Source organism: Chrysoperla carnea, chromosome 1 (assembly GCF_905475395.1).
Source record: "Chrysoperla carnea chromosome 1, inChrCarn1.1, whole genome shotgun sequence".
Taxonomy (NCBI): domain Eukaryota; kingdom Metazoa; phylum Arthropoda; class Insecta; order Neuroptera; family Chrysopidae; genus Chrysoperla; species Chrysoperla carnea.
Genome location: NC_058337.1, coordinates 117,407,464 through 117,428,918, shown reverse-complemented (window position 1 = coordinate 117,428,918; position 21,455 = coordinate 117,407,464). Strand labels below are relative to the sequence as shown.

At 28.8% G+C, this 21,455-nt stretch overlaps 1 non-coding gene across 1 annotated transcript; it reads left to right on the top strand.

Moving 5' to 3' along the window:
• The first annotated feature begins 509 nt into the window (after nucleotides 1–509).
• On the top strand, nucleotides 510–602 carry Trnay-gua. The gene is made up of 2 exons: nucleotides 510–546; nucleotides 567–602. It is a non-coding gene; the product is annotated as a tRNA-Tyr (tRNA).
• The last annotated feature ends 20,853 nt before the right edge of the window (nucleotides 603–21,455 follow it).

Sequence of the window (21,455 nt, the reverse complement as noted above, 5' to 3'; positions counted from 1 at the left end):
GACCTACAAATTTCCATCTTTTAGGTGGAAATTATAAATCAAATAGCAAAATACTGCGATTTTGTTGAGTTTTTCGAGTCTGTAGGATGTGATGATAGTCAGCTACACCCTCCCCTACTTCTTCGTTCATTTTAAGCAAGGTAGTAGTTTTGAATATTTTGCTAGAATTCTTGAAAAAACTGCTCTTTGATTTATCTCTTTTTTCTGTAAAAAAAGATACAAAGATTTTTAAATAAGAACACAGTTTCCAATCTAACTGTCGATTTTCTGTTTGAAATGGTGGTAATTGAAAAAATATCATGTAAAATCATTATTTTTAAGTTAATTAAAATTCTACTAAAATAAAATAAATTGCAAATTTATTTCAACTAATTCCGTAATCAATTGCTTAAAAATATCCGATAAACTTGTAACTTGTATAAAGAGTTATCAAAGTTCAATTTTAATTTAATTAATTTTAATTCAATTAGGCATTGAATCACTCATTATTTTGAATCAGTTTTCAACAACCTTCGATAGCTCAGTTGGTAGAGCGGTGGACTGTAGAGGAATATCTTAAATCAGTAATCCATAGGTCGCTGGTTCAAATCCGGCTCGGAGGATTTTTTTTTATTTCAATAATTTAACTCAATAATAGTGTGATCTAAGTGATATTCTGTTGTTTGAGTTTCATGCGTTGAAAACTCAAGTATAGCTTGATAAATGTTATAAAGGATCCATTAATCAAGTCGTTGAATTACTAGAAGAAATTAAACTGCAAGGAATATATGTCCTCGTAAAGAAACCAAAAATCATTTTCTTTGTATTTTGAGCGAGTTTTGATCATTTGAAACCCCTGCGGAAAATGATCTGATGACGAAATTATTTTCCCATTTTGGATGAATAAAATCAAATATTTGGCAAAAATTGTGTACTAGCTTTGTAAATTTTTAAACAACCTGCATGAGAGAGAACCTTAACAAATCACTTACACGCTACCGTTTAAATAGACAATATCATATAAATATTCTACTTAGAAACATCCATATATACATGCACGTGATATTAGATTCATAACCACCCCCAAAATACATATTATAATAATATACATTATTTTAAATCAAAGCCACGTGGCATGGATAGCAGTCAAACATTATCCATTACCCAGTCAGTCACTATTAAACTATTCAACTAGTACCAAACACTCGCTCTTATCAGTAATACAATTTTATTTTTATACAACAACCAAATCGCCTTCTCATTATATACTTTGTATATAGTATTAATTTTGGTATGAGTTTGGGTGAGAATGGTCGGTTGATATATATAGATGAGATTTCATCTATGAAAATGATGACACATTTTTGTTAACCATAAATATTGTTCATTTCCCTTGTTTTTTTTCTGTCTGTACGATATTGTCGATCGACGGTTATGGAATAAATGTTTTTGCATTGTATAAACAGGAATAACAGGATTGGACTATTTTTAAAGAGTTGAAAACAAGATTTTTTTATTTTTTAGCGGGGAAGATCACAGAAGAAAGAACTGTTAAGCTTTTAAAGAGTTTGACGGAGGAATAGCAACCAAAAAAATTAATGCACTGCATATTAGATTCCGTAACAAAAAGAGACCGGTCTTAATCAAGGTAATAAAATATAGAATAATATTTAAAAGTTTTGAAAAAACATAGATTGAGGAATAAAGGCCAAAAATAAAACTTTCATGGACTGTAGGACTGGGTGAAATTTGGAGTCATAGATTGGATTTCATTTATCCCATGTATTCATTAGCCTGATTCGGAGAAATATTTGTTCTAATCCAGTGGATAGCGATTTTTTTAAGCCTAATGCCTTTTTTTAAGATAAAGTTTATATGCCGAAATGTATGTAAGTAGAATTTTTAGTACGAATTAAAAAATTCTACTCTGTAAGAAACTTTTTTGTGAATATCACTATGTTAGTATCGATATGATCGTCATACTGATTGACCATTGAGAAAATAGTAATTAGCAATAATTATGGCGGAAAAGTCAATGGAGTATAGGTGTCAGGCTTATACTGGTTGGCGAATCACCATACTTCTGGTAGATAGCCTTATTCAATACTGTAATAATACTTATGCTAACATAGATACTAGAGTGTGTATCTTTATACCATACCAGATTTAGATTGTTAATAATTTGACTTGGCAAGTTTTTGTTTAACTTTTTTCGTTAAACATCTATTTTGAACCAAGTTGGACAAAGTTTGTTTGTAAAACAGAAAAATGAAGTATTTTGATGCCGGTATTCTATAGGATTTGTTAAAAATATTGAAGTATTCAAGATACAAAAACAAAACATTTTTAGATTTTAGCCTGCGAAATGGTTTGGCCAATTTTTCAGAATGTAATTGCCATGATGTCATGATATTGAATATAAAAACGCCTAACAATAGCTCTATTCGCGAAATTTATCCATTTTTTCACTTATTGCTAAATTGAATATTTTTAAAATACATATTCTAGTATGTCAACTTTTCTAAAACGCAAAAAGGAAAGTTTTAAAACAATTCAATGTAAAAATAGAACAAAATCGTATCTATACTACAAAAAAGTATGCATACGTAATGTACGAATATAAAAATTTGTCGATTAGGGAGAATTTCTCTACTATTTTTTGGTTTTATGTGAAAGACATCGACATTTGATGAAATTATGAAACAACAAAATGTTTTATCTTTATAGAAAATTGAGAACACAAACAGGATAAAAAACGAAAAAAAAAGTGGGAAGATTTATATAATATTAAAACCTTCAGGGTTCAGAAGAGACTTATGTTCTCGAAGATTTAAGTGTCCTATCAGAAAAACCAAATTTGTCTGAAAAAACTCTAAAATGTCGGTGTAAAAAAAGACGTCTTAATGAAAGAACTATTTTTAACCCAATATCAGTACATGGTTTCCATGAGCCTACAGATTGTTAAAAATTTATGCTAGTATTAAAGTTTCCATTTTTTTAAATCTTAATTTTCACAATAAATGAATTTTAAGAGTTGGCATTCTCAATTTTACTTACTTCTGAGTTTTGCTGTATCGGAAGCCGAGAATCAAAAAAAAAAAACGTGTCATGTTCTATTATGACTACAACGCCAGACTACACACACTTTCCCAATCAAGCACTTTAAATAAATCTAAGGTGGTTTATTAGGAAGTTTTGATACAGCGGCCAAATAGTCATCACCTTGTCATGGTGTGTTTTCTTTTACATTTACTTCCCCCCCCCCCAAATTTCCTTCAAATGCTGTTTTTAAGATTAAAGATTGCGAAATTTATAGTAAACTTCAATTATATCGAAATATGTAAACTGTAATATGATTGTTTGTTAATTGCCTACGGATCTTTGTAGAAAAAAAGAAATCGAAACACCAGATATCAGTATTAAGGAATAAAAGTTAAGTGTATGGTTTTACATCGGATTGAAGTTGGATTTACATCTCCAGAGAGACGAATATTCTATACTGCAACTATCTATTCTCATCCCGAATACCAAAACTAAATTTCTCTTCTAACATTGTAGAAAAATAAAGTAAGAGATAATCATATAACATTGCATGCATAAGTTAAACAGAGATAACCATATTATTGTGATCGGTATAGTATATGGTAGCAGAGAATATACAATGGTTACGAAGGGGGTAAAAGTGAGGTGGAGAGGGAAGATAACAGTCATAGAGTATGTACACCAGAATGAATTTTGTAAATATGGGATGAGTTGGTATGATAGTTCGAAGGAGTTTTGCTATATGTCTGATAACATAACATGAAATCTTAGGGATCGCTTGGGGGCAATTTATAGCTGCAACCAAACACAAAGTTTTAAAACATCCACTGTATGTGTATACCGTACGTACGGTATGTATATATACGACGTTCTTTCGTTCTCTCTAGAGTCATCTTTTTTATTCGACAAAACGACACAGACATTCTTTTCGAAAAGAGTATTATATTGGTTATGCTATTATATATTCTGTATATATAAGTTTTTTTTTTCTAACTTGTCATTTTTTGTTTCTTTTGCTTATATCGGAATCGAGTTCGCATACTAAACTTCGTAATACTATCATTTTATAATCGATAAAGTTCTCGATATTGCTTACTTATATTATAGTTTATTCTTGTTTTCTAGCTTGTTGTGAGGTTGTTCTTTTCATCTCGAAAATCAAATTCAAAATGAGTTTGTTATGTATTCCAATTTTTACAATAGATATTAGTATAAAGTTCCTAGCCTAAACTTTATCTATAAAACATCACTTTATAAATTACATTCATCGTAATATAATTATCGTGGATACATTGTATTAAAATCGATCTGAAAGTCATTATTTAGACATGTAAACATGATTTTTATGGCCCTAAACATAATTCTTAAATATTTGGAATAAAATTAATGACATGTACATGTTTTCTTTGTAATATTTACAAATATAAATACGACTTTAAGGTTCTAGAACACATAGATTCGAATTTTTCTGAGTTAGACAGTTTATGAAATAAAAATATTCACAGCAAGTACCTGAAAATTTATTATCTGATGATGTTTTGTGTGCCTAAGTCTAAAATTTATCGATATTCTTATCACCCAAAATTACAAAAGTTGGGATTGCTCCGCTAGTAATTGAATCATTTATATGAAACAGAAAATGGAATGCATTTTCACAAGCTCAATTGTAGCAAGTAAATTTTACTAGAATATATACTAAAATATGGTTAAACTTAGTTTTTAAATATGTATTTTTAATGAGAATTGGCAAGAGATTACATCTGAATGATAAAGTTTCGATAGAATTACTGATAGATAATCAACTTTCTTTAAACAGAATATATTAGAAATATTTCTGAAATAATGAATAAACTAATTTTCTCAATCAGAAAGTTATTCAGCTGATATCAGACGATCATTTCTACCACCGATGTTGATTTTCTATTTTTTTACAAAGAAAACTTTTTTATGGAATTATAATTGGCTGGTGGTAATCTTTGTTTTTATCTCGTTCAATGTAATTTGCATGATTTTATATGATAATTTATTTGACTGAATTTATGTCAAATTTCATTTGAAATGTAGAATGAAATTTTAGTTAAAATTTAAAATATGTATCGTTGATAAGAATTCATATTAGATTGCATAAAAATTTAAGAGTTTCTACGTGAAATAGGCTAATATTTTTAAAGTTTTATGATAATAGTTCGAGTTTATAGAAATCGAAATGGTTTCAAAAGATAATTTAATTGCTGGTAAATATATAATATTTCTTATTGCTGAAAAACAATATAGTTTAAAAAAAAATTTACTATAGCTTAGAAAAAATTCAAGCGTTCTATGAATAAAACTGCTCTTTTAAAGTATCTAATAATGTATTAGAGTTTGTTAATGACTTTGAATTGCCGGAATTCTCTGGGGAATACAAAAAGAAATTGAATGTAATTATCTCATCTAACTGCAAAATTTTAATTTTTTTTTATGAATATGATTTTTGGAACTGATATATGTTCAAATATTAATAAATTTGACATTTCTTTTTTAAATTAATTTTGTTTAAATAACCTTTGGTACATGCGAAATTGTATAATTTCGTGTGAAAGTTTTACCATATTTCTACCTTTCAAATCAAGATTCTCTGAATGATAATGAATCCTGAATATAGTGCGATTAGGAATGTTGGAATATTCTCTATAGAATTTCTCTAAATCATAACCTCTTCCTTACAATTAAAGTAGATTTCTAAAATCTTTTTGTCGCAAAATTTTGTATACATCAAATCAAAATTAGATACCTACAACCAATCATAGTGACTTAGTTCAAAGTTGATTGAACATTAAATCATTGATATAAGCTAAACAGTAATATTCATAAATTGTACTACATCAAATAGATACTATTAGTCAAATCTAACTATTAATTTACATTTATGTAAATTTTCAATATTAACTCGAAACTAAACTAAACTCTAACTAAATTAAATTAAACAGACATACTAATAGACCGTGAGTCTATAAAGAAGCGAAATTCCTATGATTAATTTTTGACTGTCATTTGGAGGATTGATAAAGTTAAGTTTGATAATATAAAAATCTGAGGTTTTAATCGTGGTTCAAGTGTCAAATTTAAGGAAATCAAGTTTTTCGTTTGTGTCTGTTTTCCTACGATTTTCTTATATATTTTGTGGATATGAAAAGAAAGACATTGGCAATAGAAGCCAAGGCCATTTTTAATCCTTCGATACAAGTCGTCAATAACTCTATGAGCTTTGTCAAATGGGTATATGACATCTCGTCTTAAATTATAAAATTTGGCATATAAGTGATATTAATTTTAAAACTGACATTGTTTTTTAATAAAAAATTAAAATGATCATATCTAGAATAGAAAATAATTTTTTATTCTGTCAATTTTTCAAGAAATAAATTGACTATAATATATATATATATATATATATATATATATATATATATATATATATATATATATATATATATATATATATATATATATCTTATATATATAGGAGACTTTCTATAGATATAGATAGATAGTCACTCATCACGATATCTCTGGAACTATAAGACCTAGAGACTTGAAATTTGGCAGGAATATTCCTTTTGCCAAGTAGAGGTCAGCTAAGAACGGATTTTACGAAATTCCACCCACAAGGGGGGTTGCGGGGGTGTTCATGAATAAAAAATTCATATTTTGCAATTATGGCTTTTAATAGTTCAAAACTTGGTCAGAATGTTTTAAATTACATTTAGAAGATTTTTTTAACCTTCGGAGGGTAGAAAGGTGTAGCGAGAAAGTGGGAAGGAATTATCGAATATTTACAAATATACTTAAGTGGGATATCAAATAAAAGAGCATGACGTGTACATTACAAAACTGTTATCCAACGCAAGGAAATGTGGAGGGAGGGGTGCAAGTGGGGATGTTGCCCAGCAAAGCGGGCGGGTAACAGCTAGTATATATATATATATGAGCCAGTGTTGTCAACTCGGTGGTTTTACAAATAATAGTAGTGGCTTTACTTATTCTTTAGTGGGCAAAATCGGCTAATTATTATAGCGGTGTCTTGAAAAATATACGGATATCACTGCTATAAAGTGGCTTTTCAATGGTCTTCTATCGTTTAGTGGGCAGAATTGATAGTTGGCAACACTGATATGAGCTTATGATACGAAAATAAACAAATTATTTTTAGCTTCCAAGTTTAACTGTTCATTTCAGGAAACAGATCAAAAATAAATTAGAAAAATCATCCATTGACTTAATAATATTATAAGAAAATTTGATTTTGCGACAGAATAGTAGGTTAATTCTTTTTAATAGATTATCAGGTTTTGTGTTTATATTTAAAACTAATATTTTTCCTAAAAATAGGATGAAATACCCTTATTTTTTGAAGCCGTTTGACTTAATCCAATACGACAGAGAAAAAAATGTTGTAGGAAATATGTAAATCGAAAACTTCATTTTCATTGTCCAAATGACAATGACAAATAGAATCATGGAATTTTCGTTTCATTATGGCTTCACGGTCTATGTTTAGTCGCTGCTATGTGTTATAAATATGATATATTGTAATTAATTATACATATCATAACACACATATAGATAATATTAAATGTATAGGTGTAGTATAATAATATTAATTACTAATTAGTAATGATAAGTTAATTGAGTTATATCACTTAAATTGTACGTAGCTACCTACCTACATATATGTTATAACTAGAATATATGTAAATTATGTTTGTATGTTTATATGATTAGAATGATTTAGAGCTAATTTCATTAAGAATGATTCATAATCCAAGTTTTCATATAATTTACCAATACGTCAGAAAACATTTATAAGTAAACAGGACAAAACATAAGAGCAACATTTTGAATAAAATACATAGCATGTTAGAAACAAACTGTTCATCTGATTGCGACCCTTATGGTTCACACATTATTCCAGATTATGAAAATTTCCTACCAGATGATGAAAACTAAGCCTAGCTTTATATTTTATTCCAATACACTTTTAAAAGAAAATAAATTAAATTAAATAATTGTTTAAAAACATTATACGTTGGCTAACGCCGGTAAAATTGAAATTTTCAATAAAAATCTCCAAAATTTTTTAATTTTCACCAAATATTTAAATTTGAACTATTTTTGTGGTTTTTAGTTCAAATTACCCTTTCAAATTAGTTTCAGAAATTTATATCTTTTGAGATAATCTTATGTTAATCATCTTCTTACAAAATTCTGTAGATGTAAAACTTCAAGACAGCGAAAAGCAAAGTCAAAATTGATCCAGGTACCATAAATACAAAGAAATTTTGGTTATTCGTAATCATCAACTTTTTTTTTGGAATTTTTTCCCACATAAACTGAATAAATTTCTCTCAATCACCATTCATTTTTGATATTAAAATCGGTATACAAAGAGTATCCTTTACTAGAACATTTTTAATTTTCTAATTATTTAATTTCATATTGGTCTGTTTTAATTAAATTTTGGCCATAGAAGGCTCATACTTTTTTATACTCGGTATAAATAAAATTGATATTATGTAAATATCAAAACTATAAATTTTCTAATATCTAATCAGAGTAATTTGGGTATGCAAATATTTAATTATACTACCTTTCAAATAATAAAATTTGATTGTTTTTTGATTGATTCTTAGTCAATTGATGAGTGTTAATTGGAGATAGCCAGATATGGATTCAATTTTAGACATAAATTTACCTCAAAACAACCTTAAAAAATTATTTTCTTTGTTAGCTTTGGGCTTTTTAATCAACAGCATCAGGAGCGGGTACAATCACCATGGGTAGTGACCCCTGAGTATACAATTTTTAGAGAAAGATTCCGTTACATACGGGTCAAGCTAATAAAAGCGTGTTAAAAAGAGGTTACAGGAAAAAAGTGGACACATTTAAATCTTTCCTTTTTTGTAATTCAACTGTAAAAGATGTCACTGTAAAATTTTGCCTTAAAAAAGAAATCTACTCTTTATTTTACTACTTAAACAAGTGAAAACAAACAATTGACTGAGTTAATTGTTGAAATACCATGCATAGTCAGTGTTGATTTCTTTATCACATAACACATACAAACATGTGACACATACATAACTAATAAAGTATAGTACATATGTAAATGACTTTATAGGTTTCTGCATTACCGACCGACATTTATTGTATAGTTTGCACACATATTATAAAATTTCCGCCTAATTGGCGCCCTCACGGGTAAACAGTGATGTTTACGAAAAAATGTTTCAAACAAAAGTTGTTTAATTTTTGATAAGGAACATTTCTTACATTTAAACTTTTGTTCTATCTCTAACGGTTTATACGGACCTACGGATCCAAGACCCAATTGACCTATGAAGCTCATTTACGAACATGACCGCACTTTTTACGTCCTGAGTACGCTGTAAAAATTTCAGCTCGATATCTTTTTTCGTTTTTGAGTTATCGTGACCACAGACGGACGGACGGACGGACGGACGGACAACCGGAAATGGACTAATTAGGTGGTTCTATGAACACCTATGACAAAATTTTTTTTCCTAGCATCATTATTTTTAAGCGTTACAAACTTGGGACTAAACTTAATATACTATGTATATTTCATATATGCATGGTATAAAAAGACTACTTTTAAATAGTCTTACGTTAAAATATTTCTATTCCAAACTGCCTTAAATATTTATATTTAAAAAAAGTTTAAATAATTCAAAGAACACTTCTTCTATCAATTTCAATTTTTTACATGCCACAATTTTTAGACTGAATAAATCCACAAAAACTTTTTGAAAATTGTTTAAAAATTGACTGTGAAAAAAAAGAAAAATTCACCGTCATAAAGTTATACTTTCTATTCAACAAGATAGTTATTATAATGGAGCAGTATGGAACATTACTGAAGGTGTAAGAAGAGCAAAGTGAAAGTTGTCTGTGATTTTTTTTTTATGAAAAGAGAAACGAAAATGATATTTCATTTTACAATGACATAACATACCATTCATATAAGAAGTAATCAAAAAAGTTTTACATCTTTAAAGAACAAACTGAAATTCTAAAAGTTTTCTAATTTATGGTTTTTCATAAAAATTTTAACACATTTTTTTATTCATCTGTTTGTAAACTTGTGTATGACTTGTTTTTAAAGCTTAGTAAATTCTGTTTAACAAAAATGATTTCGAATTTTTTGAAATTTTTCACGTTTTGGAAATTACACACTTCTTTAAATTGAATTATTGTCATATATATATATATAATCGAACAAAACTGCAAATTTCAATAATTCAAGCTATAAAATTAAATTTAACGTACTCGTAATTTTTTTTCGCTTCTAAGTTCCTAAATTAAATCCATAAAAAGAATTTGTGAAAAGTATATGTCACTCAGTAAAAGTACAAAATATTTCTTTTCGTAAACATTAATCTCGTACTGTCTCAACAAGAAAAACTAATATAGAGAATGGTAAAATTTCCATTTAATTTCTATTCTATTAATGTATATATTATAATAAATTTCTATTTAAGGCTTGGTTTTGACCACAAAACGTAAAGACACGTTCAATACCATCCATTCACTATGAAATAGAAAACCAAAACCAACAAAAAACACACAGCTACCATTTTTCCAGTCAAATGTGTTATCAAACAAAAGATTTTTGCCAACTCAAAGTTGTGAACTTCTAAAAAAACAACATTTCCTTAAAACAAAGAATCAATTTATTGCAAGATTGTTAACTAAAGTGAAATTTTAGAATTTTAATTATAAAAATTGTATTTCATACACGCATTTTTTTGTTTTTTTTTTTGTTTTAGTGAAATCAATTTCTCTTCAAAACCACCATGAAATTATTAAATGGATTCTGATTTTTTTTTTTAAACCATTACAATTGACAATGAAATATTAAAAATGATTGTTTTTTTTTTTTTTTTTTTTTGGTGAATAATACAAATTAAATTAATAGATATTATATATTTTATTAATGACCATTGGATCAACAATACATACATTTAATAATCTTTATGAAACATCTATACCAGTACGAGTTATGTTCATAATATGTGTATCACGGATATTAAGGTCTATTTTTACTATACCTCAAATGGTTTCTTAGAGTGCATAAAGTGGGTTAGCCATGTCATTTATATAAAATATGACACTCTCCTTTTAGATTTTTTTCTCAGAATGAAATGAAATAGTTGTAAAATGATTTATTCCTCCTTCAAAGATATATTCTTCGGATAAAATACACGTATACCAATGTTTTTATATTGCTCAAATCATAACAACATAAGCAGACAGACTTGAAAGGTTTGGAGCCAATAATATTGATTAAAAATTTAAAGAAACCTTCGACATAAAATCATTTCTGGTCGATTTATCGTAGCTCCTAAATGAATTTACAGATTTTGATTTCTTTTTATTGTTTAAAAAGTAATTTGAGAGACTTCTTGGCTATGTTTCAAGAAAATCCGCTGAGCTGTTTCAAGAAAATCCGCTGAGCTGTTTCAAGATTATCACCTTTTTTCTAGTTTGTCATATCATATAAAGAGCCCTAAACTCGCAGGTAAAACAAAGCTAAAAACTATCTCAATCAAATTATCTTAAAAAAAGGAGCTACGATGCTACGGGTAGACGCACAGGCATAGATATGTTGGACTTACAACTGCCACCGCCAATCGCTAAAAGCTTTAATAGATGCAATTAAAACCAGAAAACTAAGAGAGATATGGCGAAATCAAGATGATTTTGTCATTGTTTGAAACGACAAAACGTCGATATGGAAAAAACAGACTGATGAATGATAAGAAAGACGCTGTATATACCGTGTATTCTGTGATACCGTCAGAAGCAAACTGAAAAAACAGGGGATAACAAAGGGTGCTTCTGCGGAGAATGTGGGGAAGAAAAAGCAACAATATTTCTGTTGTTTTAATGTCCGGCTCTGCAAAACCGTCGCTAAAATATTAAGACAAAGTAGTTTTCTGGGTGGTGAATATAGCGTGGTGAAATGGTGTGGTGAATAGATATTAAAACAATAAAGAGCTTTGATTAAAGAGTAAAAAGTTTCTAGAGCTCAGGGGATGTTTATTTTTAAACAAGACAACACAAAGCGTCTCACATCGCCAAGTACATTGCCATACAAGCCCTCCTACCTAAGCTTACTTGAAAGTTAGGTAAGAATAGGCAAAAATTAATCGCCAAAACAAGAAAATTGAAAGAAAAAAAAACTGAATTTGGGTTAACTGTCTTATAACTTTCGAAATGGTAGACATAAAGAATCAAACAAACTTCGCTTTCATTTGGGCAAATGGTCTATTATGTAGTCCAATCCTTTAAAAAAGACTTATTTAAAACATTCCATACACTATATAGCTCTCTGTGTAGGTATTTATTAATTTGTATTACATACATATAAAGCTCAGTGAGCTTGTTTTTGTGCTACAAGCTTCAACTACTACCAACAAAACAATCCGCATATGATGATTATTAATTACAAACAATAAATTTTGATGGATAACATTTCAAAATATATATATCAAACGCCATATAATACCAAATAATACCACACATCTCATAATAATTATTATATATGACAAGGATAATTATATAAATGGATAAAGATAGTAAAACCATCCGTTCGTTTGTTCGGTAAATGTAAATAGACAAATGATGTTTGGTTTTATCATCATCGATAGTGTGTGTAGTTAATATTTTGAATAATTGAAATGTATTTTAATATTATTATTGAATTATGAAAATAATATTCATTCAATCACATGTTGATATTAAATTTATAATTATTATTATGGATTTATATTTATTTAAGGTAGCTACCGTCATGATAGATTTACACGCTAATGTTATTTGCATAAATCGATTTGTGCATGCTAATTAATTTGTACAAATAATCTGAACTTATTGCGTTTAAATGTTCAAGAAGTACGGTGAGCAGTTTTTCTAGACCAAAGTAGGTTTCTAATAATATATATTTCGATAAAGTCCCCCAGAAACTTTTTCTTTTGGTAAAATTTTGATATCGTTTAGTAATAACACAATAGACTGATATAATTTTTAATTAATTTAATTTTAAGTCATAGCCAATTATTGATATTTCGAGATAGATGCGATATGTTTTCCAAGGACCTATAAATCCGTAACTGCTCAAGCTTTGACCACAGGCCAATTTAGATTTCACTGTGAACAGTTACCTGTTTGGTAAATCTTTTACAGGACTGTGAAGTTTTTAACGTTGTCATAACGCTTGCTCTTCGCTACCCTAGTCCCACCACCTTTAATCGGTAGCGGAAATAGAGCAAACAATACATTGGCACATTAATAGCACTAATTTTTCGGAAAAGAACCGATTTGTTTTGTGATGAGAGGGGCTAGGTTTACACGAGATAAGTATATTTTAAATATGTATTATAGGCTTCTATTTATTTTCACCTGTTGGTTGTTTTTAATCAAATCTTACAAGTTAAACTTAATCTACTCCCCGATTTCCATTGTAGCTGAAATATTGCATCCATATGTAAATCGAACTACAATGCATTTTTATAACCTATCTTTCCCATCGCTTCCACCATAATTAATAAACATTCGTTTTTTAGTTTTAAATTAAAATTTTAACGAAAAATACTTTTCTGGAGAACAAACTTTTATTGAAACTTAAAAGTAAAAATAATATTTCTTATGAGTCACTCATACATGACTATTGGTAAAAGATTGAGGCGCTCCAAATTATCATTGATATTTTAAATTGAGATCGTCCAGTTTTAAGAGTCATGAATGAGTGATTCGTAGGAAAAATTATTTTCTACCTTTAAAGTACAATAAAATCGTAACCCTAAAATAATTAGTTACGAAACTAGTAGGATAACAGCATTATTACGGTACGCTTGCAACGAGCTCGCACAACGAGAGTAGCATGAGTTAGTCAATCGCAGAAATATGTTTATAATGCGTGTATCACATCTTAGTGCGGTAATGCACTATTTTCCCCCTTATACTGAGTGGTAAAAATACTTATTACTCACGGGCATAGATTAAATTATTTTTATTATTTTTAGCATGTGATTTCATTCATTTGTATGTTTTTTTGATAAAATTTCAGCCACGGGGCATGGCCTGTGTTATTAAATATTTATCAAAATAACACTGAACCCATGTTCAATGTCTTGTTGTCATTGATAAGACTATTGGCAAAACATATGGATAACATAATGAATCCAAATGTAATTTTTCATAATTGCATATAGATTTATGATACCTTTGGGGATTGTTCTGTGATTCACAAAAGTAGACAAAATTAACATTAAAAGCATAGGCGTATGTGTTTCTGTTCTCAAAAGTAGGCGTTATTTTTATAATGAATTTTTAATATTTGTTTTTACATTAACAAAGAACAATTTTTATGGTAATTATTAACAATTTACTACTTTAACAAATCTTTTTCTCAACTATCAATCAGATTGTCAAAAAAAAAAAAATCTTAAAATCATAAATCTTTCATTTGTTATCCCATTTTTAAACGCAAGGGTTAAACACAACCAACTCTTTTATAGTCGAAAAACTAAACCTAGCCAACTCGTAATTAAAACAATACTCCGGGCCTATAAAATTTTCGGATTATCGTAAGGAACTGTGAGGAATGCGCTTCATGTTAAGACCTACACGAATACACAGAAATATTTTCAAGCTACGGTTCACTACTTATACAAGTACTTACATATATAGTATAATTAAACAATTAAATTGAATTATATATGTGACAGATAGACCTTTAAACACCTCAAAATGACATTTAATATTTGATTTGACTATGGCAGAGAGTATCAACGAGCTCCATAGTTGAGATAAATATTATTATGGTAACAATATAACCATGGTATGTTTAGAATAGAGTAGTAGTATGATGTCTGACGAATTTAATTTGTCTGTTTAATATCTGTTGCATATTGAATATTGATATCAACTATATGAGAGATCTCATCTCAAAATATATTATGTATCTGTATAATTTATTATGAATATATTATCATTTATATATCGTGATTGCAGCTTCATCTACTTGCAAAAGTATGGAAAATAATTAATTATAGTTTAAAACAAGTGAAGACAAACAATTGACTGTGTTAATTGTTGAAATACCATGTATAGACAGTGTTGATTACTCACATTACACATATACCTATACAAGTCACACATTCATAACTGATGTTCCCATATAATACATACTATACAATTTACGCCTCATTTGCGCCCTCACGGGTAAAAACAGTGATGTTTACGAAAAAATGTTTCAAACAAAAGTTGGTTATTTTTTTATAAGGAATATTTTTTACCATTAAACTTTTGTTCTATCTTTAACGGTTTACAAGGTTAAGATCCAATTGACCTATGTTGCTCATTTACGAACTCGACCTCACTTTTTTTGTCCTGAGTACGCTGTAAGAATTTCAGCTTGATATCTTTTTTCGTTTTTGAGTTCACAGACGGACATCTTGTTCACAGACGGACGGACAACCGGAAATGGACTGATTAGGTGATTTTATATATTTAACACCTATACCAAAATTTTGTTCATAGCATCAATATTTTTAAGCGTTACAAACCTGGGACTAAACTTAGTATACCTTGCATATTACATATGATATAAAAACAAACACGTTGGAGTAGGTACCTAAAAAAGTTATAGTCGAAATAACTCTTGGAAAGTCATAGAAAATTAATTGGAACGAATAAACTTATGCAGAAGGTTCATACGCGGGCATTTGACTGATATAATTTTTCATGTTAATTAAATGGAGTAGATTTAATTCGATTAATAAAATTGTAATTAAGACAATATTAAATTTCACGTGTGTGTTTGTTTGTTTTATTAAAGTTAAGAACCTCGATTTGGATCACCCTTTATTATATCGTGCGATTGTCTCTTTCACTTTCTCGATTTAGTATGTGTTTAGATGAAAATTTATATAATAGATAATAAAATTTGTTTCAAATACAAACAACGTTCTAAGAATCAAAGATTTAAAATATCAAAACCTTTACGTTTATCAGATTGCACAGTGCGGTAACCTTGACTAATGGCGAACGAAATTACCTAGAGATGGCTCTGGTGTGAATGCAATATGGCCGATATAGAGGATTTTCGTTCAAATTGTCAAAATAAATTTTTGCATTTTTTTTGTTTATTTGTTTTTTTAACATGGAGAAAGCCCTGGATATTAATATTGGTGATATATTTTATCTACTTGGTGGATCAGTAAGGCCGTTGATGGAAGGAGAGGCCCTTTCTCGTTCCAAAAACTTGTTTTTCTGTGGTATCCAATCGAAGCAAAATAATTGTTTGTTAATCAAATCTTCATGTTTGCAAACGTCGAACATCACCGAGAAACCTCATGAGATCTAAATCAAAGTGTTTGTAGCCAATGACAACAAAAAAATCGAATGCTATTGTTCTTGCAAAGCGGGCGCGGGAAGCAAGTGCAAGCATCTTTTTGCGACATTGTGCGACAACTGACGCCTGTAGATCTTGTTTTCCCACACTGGGGAACACCACAACGTTTTTCATTTTTAATAATTTCCATCTCAACAACAAAAACATTCAGCACTTGTATAGCTGTCAAAACTCAAAATCCTCTATAATAGTTTCACTAATCCTCGCTGCGCGGCGCCACCGTATCTTGCGATCGCGAAAAGACAGGCTAGAGATAAGTGAAACAAAATGTCAATGATAAGTAATTTACTCTCTTTATTTATAGGCAATTTTAGTCCAGATATAATATAAAAATTACATAAAGAACAAAATTAAATCTTAATTTTATTTATCTAGCTGGTTTTTCCTAAGCGGTTCATTTTTAGACCCTGAGTCTATTTTTAAATCATGAAATTTGATAAAAGAACAAGGAAGGTCTTGGTTGGACAGCAAAAAATATAGAAATAATATATAAGATTAGAAGAAGTTTAGTTTCAAAATTTTTGTATGCTAATAATAATGGATGAGTTATTGAGTAAAAAATTTCTTAATTTAAAATTCACAAGCAAATTTGTCTTTCCTTAATTAATGTACAAGACATAATCATTTAAGTCATAGCCAATACCTTTTGATTATTTACTCGAAATTTGAAGTCCAAAGGTTTACCATAAAGCAGCAACAGCTTTTATAGTGTGAATAGTCTACTTTTTAAAGAAAATCAGCGCCTCTATTGCTATAACATTTTCCTCGGAGCTATTTGTTCACTTTTTGAAACTGTATTTTCCTCTTATGGTGATATTCAATCTGCAAATTTATCTCTATAATCGAGTTGGAAAAATGTTCATAAAATGGTCCTCTTCTTGTAGCTTTCTTACATTGGTATGGAAATTGTGTTCTTACCGAAGATTGGCGAATTTGCATTTTTTCAAACACATACTAAAATATTTAAAAAAATTAATTTTATCCTAGTTTTTTTGCAAATAAATAGCAAACTTGTTTCAAGACTAAAAATAGAAGAAATAAATAATTTGTATGACCTATTTATTGAAACACGACCGAAAATTTGGAACAAATATTAATACATAAATGTACCCGATCTCTACTTCAAGATCACAATCTTCGATCATAACAAAATCACAATACATCAAAATAAATGACAATTGTCCCTAAATTTCTCAGGACCAACACCACTCAAAACAGATGTAACAATTTTTCAACTGTTAAAAATTTCAATTGATTTTCGATAAAAATCTATGTATATTGATTTTGTTTTTTTTTTCTTTCTAAATAATAGTTTTTAATTTGTAAAGACATGAATACGAAATACATGCAGTATGTGGGTATCGTATTCAGTTACACCTGGCACGCTTCATACATAGTACTTTGGAGAATGATAACGACTATCGATAAGGTTAACCACAGAGTAATATCAAAATGAGATTGGGTCATTTGATAAAACATAAAAACTCAATATTAAATAAAATAAGAGAGGGTCTTAACGAAATCCTTAAGACTTTAAATATAAAATCTTGTGATTTAAAGTTATGATAAACTTTTATCCCTTATTTTTGGCTTAAGGTCTTTTAAAACTATAACAACTAAGTATGTATGCATAATTATTTTGAATATTTTATAAACATTGGTCAATAATGGATTCATTTTTTTTTTTTTTTTTTTTGGATTTCTGTCCTACAATGACTTTATTGAAAATCATGTTTTGTTCAAATTGTGTTGTGATGATATTTTCAAGAAATTTTTTATCTGAAATCTTATTTCAAGATGTAGATGTTTGTGATAAAACTATCAATGCTATGGTGATATTTAGACGCATCAAAAATATTCGGACGTATAAAAATTTTTTAGATTTAGTAGTTTCATTCAAGAATATGAAGTTGGTATTGAATAAGTGTTTGCGCTGTTGTTATTGGCATGTGCGAATAGATTTAAACATATAACTAGCTTGATTTTGAATTCTTTACAATATCAAGTATGAATATATGGATATATTCATTCCAAGAATTTTTTTCGTTAAGATTTCTAAACAGAAAATTCAGCTGCCCGCTATTTTTATCAAAATACGTTTTCCATGGATTATTCATAGAAAAATATGTTTCTAACTTTCAAACAGGTTGGGTGTTTATATTTTTCATACCCTAAACTAACAATCCAAAATCTTGAAAATCAAATTGATTTATCAATTGAACGATATTTTCTAGGTATCGACTAAATAAGTGCTCCGGGATATTACTCCTCTTCTACACGATTTGAGTCGAAGCTACTGTGTTCTGCCTTACTCATACCAAACCAGGAATTCCTAACCACCTTAAGCGTTCCTATTTAGACGTAAACTTGAAAGTGCGTTACGTTTACCATTCGAGCCTAGTCTATTAGTCAAAGGGCGCCAATTTTTGTATTTTATGGTTCAAAATTATCCTAAACAATATTTTTTAGTCAAATAGGTGAAATTTTTCTGGATTTATGTTATAATTTTATTAGAAAAACGTTAAAGAAATCGACAAAATCGCGAACTGGGAATATAGAGTAATTTTAACCCCAAAAATACAAAAATTTGGTTCATATTGCGATTGTACGAAAAAAAATCAAAAATCGTATGAAAATCTTTTGATTCAAAGCAATGCAGCTAAAATAACGGATGTAATTGGGACGGAAATCATCCTTCGAAGATTTGAACCAGGACACTGGAGTCAGGGTTAATGCTACTTTAATTGCCACCAAACTTACCATCATCAATCCTTTAAAACTCACGGTCTATTGCCCGCCTGGGATCCTCATTAATACTAAGTTAGCAGAAATAAAGATTGGAATTTTTCTGGTGAGTAAAATTAGATCGTGTCAGGTCAAGCTCCTGCTGAATAGCCTTGGTAAGTGAATAATACTTATCAACAAAAATCAAAATTTAATCAATTTATTTTCAAAGATCATCTCAGTCATATTGACAACGTTATTATATAAGTAAACCAAGTATCTACTTCGAAACAATCTTATCAGAAAATTATCTAGACATTAACTCCAGCAATAGATCCTAATTATAATTGCAAATACACTCCAGCACACTTCGCCCTTTATAGAATTAGTATTAGTATTTGAATCTCATAAATAAACATAAATATTCTCATAAATAATTTATCTTTTACGCATGATCATAATCAGAAACACTTATAGTCCGCAAGCCCACTATAAAAGTTTCTGATTCATCACTATTGAGAATTTGTATACGTATTCTTTATGCCTTTTTGGACAACTTTTTACATAAGTAAAGTGAAACGGTTTCAAAAAAGTTTTGATTGCAGTCCCAAGCTACTCATTTCTTGTTATTCTGTCCGTTGATAAACATCCTCAAAATTGCACTTTTCAGAATGTTGGTTAGCGAACACCTCATTATAATGGAATACTGAACAAAATTAGTTTTTCCTTTATTATTCGTTGATTTTCCTGTTTCCTCTTCCAGTTGAGGCTTGAGCAGTTTCTTAGGTAAGAAATTATTCAAAAAGACATGAAAAACACATATACAAAGCTTCAACGGTGTAACTTTTGCAACCTGTAACTTTTTTAGATGTGTGCTTGCGGACTATTACACAGTCATAAACAAATACAATAAAATAACAATTTTTTTCAAAAAAATAATAATAATTTGTTCATGGAGAAATAAAAAAAAATAAATTTGTATAATTTTAATAGACATAAAGACTAGGAAATGAGATGCAGTTAGTAAAGACGTTATAATCGCAGCTTCTGGTGTCGTTGGTATCTGCAGGTGGGCGTAGGCCCCGTGCCGTTTGTTGTTGTTTGGGGGGTCTACTACAATACCAACTACATCATACAGTGGTATATTATTTATTTATATTAATAAAATTTATATATTAAATTGAAAATGTGTATTCTTGGACAATTATTATGGACTTGTGTGTGTGTGTGTGTGTGTTGTTCATGCCACCAATAGTGTGTTTTGTGTACCATAATTCATAAAATGAAACTTCTTTATTTATTTTTAGTTTTTTGAAATGAATCATATTATGATGTATAACTTGTATATATGTCTCTTTTTTTACCTGTGAGAAAATATTTTTATTAATTATTAATATACTCCAGCTTGTAAGGACAAAACATATTTTGTCTTATGCATTGTGACTTGAAAAAGATTGTTTTGTGTTTGGTTAAAATTAAAATTTCTATGTGTGTAGCATAAAAGAAGTCTTACAACAACACAATGAAGAAATGTGCTATTACTTCACAAAATTACTGTTTTCTTCCTAACGCTTCCACCATATTTTGATATGAATACGCTACTAAAACACATTTAAAAGTAAAAGCATTTATTGCATAGATGAAGAAAGTAAAAATTTTCCTCTGAATCAGCTTCATATATCTTTGTAAAAGCTTGGAGCGCTTAAATTTTTTACTATAATAAAAGCCTGTTACAAACGCATTTAAAAGTCAATATATATTAAGTCAACGATAAAAATGCACTATTTTAAATTATAGGAAATTTAGTTTTGATCCAACGGTAGTTTGTGAGAAATTTTTCAACGGGATTAGATCGTAGATAACTACATTCCCAAACAATTACAACAATTTTCTAAAATTATAATTATCTTAGCTATATTCATTTTCAATTCAGAATATGCTACGATTTTATGCTCTCCGCAATACAGAATTAATAAAAACATCTAAAAATCACGACTTCTTTAATGTTTCGTACAAAGAAAGAAAGAAGAATCCAAATTTTGAAGCCGTTTTTGTTCCATGCCTCCCCAACTAAAATAAGGTACATAAAAATGTTTTTATAAGTGATTAACCCCATTAATCATTTCATTTTTTTATATTTTAAAATTATTTTTATGAATTAAATATAATGGCTACAAGCATTATTCATTTTTGTTCATCCTTTTTAAAAATTTGGTAGCCTCACATTACT